Here is a 2389-nt window from a genome sequence, read left to right on the forward strand (position 1 = left end):
TATAATAACTTATGATGTGCAGGAAATCCCTAATATGGACAAAGGCATCCAGCTATGGCTGTAGCTAAAATTAATTTCAGGTCATTTCCAGGTAATAAATATAGTATATGAATAATGCAGTGCTAATTGACATAACATTTATTACAATATCGAAACTATTCTGCCTTATTATGTGTTTGCATAAGCCAATCCTAAAATTGTCACTAGGAAAACAGAAAAAAATATTATAGAATACAAATGATTGGTTATCGTCCAGCAGTGTATTTGATTTCTTAGCCAATTAAAAGACATAAGAAAAAATAAAGCCTGTCAATTAGACAAAAGTTGTTCTTTTTTTTACATTTCTGTCCCCCTCATTTCTGACATGATGGCTATGCCCCTATGTGTGCGGTACAGAAAACAGAGCATGAGTCTTCTTGTGCTTGAATGGTTTAAAGTCATATTAAAATGCGCACAAAGGAATCACTAAGAGGAATCAAAATTTTTATTTTATAACAAGTAGACGATTCCTGACCTTAAGTATCCTATTCCAGAATTGGAATAGATTTTGGATTCCCAAGCCTAGGTATGGGTTAACATGTTAAATAAAATGCTCTTTTTTTGTCCTACCGAAAATGTGCCTGGGGTCCACCTTTGTTATCATAACAAACTACACTTTCAATGTGATTCTAAACCATTCAAATCAAGAAGACTCACAGGCTGTTTTCTCTGCTGCATACACATCCTTGTGTAAGTGTTCTTTAGCCTGTTGATTTTCATTCATAGTATTCAGCTAACTATGAAATATTTTGCAATAAGATGATATCCAAGATTTTTTATTTATTTATTTATTTAATATTATTATATATTTTTTTACCTTATTGGAATCGAAATTAGAAATTGACAAGAATTGGAATCATTAAAATTAAAACGTGCCCAACCTTACCCATACCCCATATTATTTTTTACTGGCACCTTTCTATTCACACTGTTTTAGACCCTTTCTTTTCTTTTAAACCTTCACTTACCCTTCTTTGCTTTTGCCCTCCTTAAAAACAACCACATAATGAATGTACTTTTCAAAATTAGTTATAAAACAGTTTCTCCTGGAAACAGGGATAGGTAGCATGTTTGCTTAACATAGCATCAAACATGACAATTTATGAGACTAATATCCAAAATCATTAGTTTTGCTCCAAAATCACTATATAACATCAGTCGTGTTTAAAACCGTTAGCTTCTGTGGTTCCATGTTGCTTCTTATCACAGTGAGACAGAAAATATTTTTTATAAAATTCTATACTGTGATACAAGCCATGTCGGGTGTTAAGATTAGGGTTAACCCTGCTCCATAATGCTCACATCGTCTCATTTTTGGTAAAAATAAAAAAAATAATACTAAAGTACTTTGTAACGCAGTAACTTGAATAGTTTTTCAGCAAACTACTTTTTTACTCTTACTTGAGTCATACTATTTTTCAGTACTTTTACTTAAATTAAAGTAAATTATTCATTAAGTAGCAATACTTTTAATTAATACTAAAATATCACTGGTTCAATTAAGATTTCATTCAATTCAATTACTTTGAGAATATTGCGTTTAAAATGTCTATTTTGCTTTGAATATATAGGAAATATTCTCTATGTAAAGCACGGAGAGAATATAAATATTCTCTATGTAAATCTATGTTTATTCCAGCCCATAGATCTCTATACGTCAGGAAAAACATCTACAGTCATGAAGGCTGAAGTAAAACTGAGGAACAGACAGACACTGTGACCCCAATGTGCTGGAAACAGAGGGTGTTAATAGGGATGTAACGGTATGAAAATTTCTTATGACGATTATAGTGACCAAAATGATCACGGTTATCAGTATTATCACGGTATTGTTAAAATGTGCTGGAAATGTTCAAAAATTACTGACACACAAATAATTTTATCAAGTTTTACATTTAAAATCAACAAACAACAATCTTTTCTGAAGACAGTCAGAATCTTCAGGGGTACATTCATATAATTAATTCATCCATATATTCATTTGTATAATTCCCTTAGCACTCTTCAAAACCTCCCAGCTTTTCCTCCATGTTTTCACACAAAACTAAACCACTCTGCTGCTGTGCACATGTGAGACTGTTACTTAAAACTGTGGTTTATGCTTCAGGGCTCCAGACTCATTCTTCCCACTGGTCGCTCTTTTGCGACTAACTTTCTCAGTTGGTCACACGAGCACATGATTTGGTCGCAATATTTTAATTAAAATTTTTTGGGATTAATCAATGCATGCTGATGAACTTTTATCATAGTTTATAGTTATATGAAAACGAAAGTGGTTAACATTCAACCCCTTCTTTTTCATCAGTATTATTTGTGATTAGAATTTTGTGAACGGGAGTTCCTCTTTTGC

The sequence above is a fragment of the Sinocyclocheilus rhinocerous genome, unplaced genomic scaffold, assembly GCF_001515625.1.
Source record: "Sinocyclocheilus rhinocerous isolate Xijiao unplaced genomic scaffold, SAMN03320098_v1.1 scaffold1444, whole genome shotgun sequence".
Taxonomy (NCBI): Eukaryota; Metazoa; Chordata; class Actinopteri; order Cypriniformes; family Cyprinidae; genus Sinocyclocheilus; species Sinocyclocheilus rhinocerous.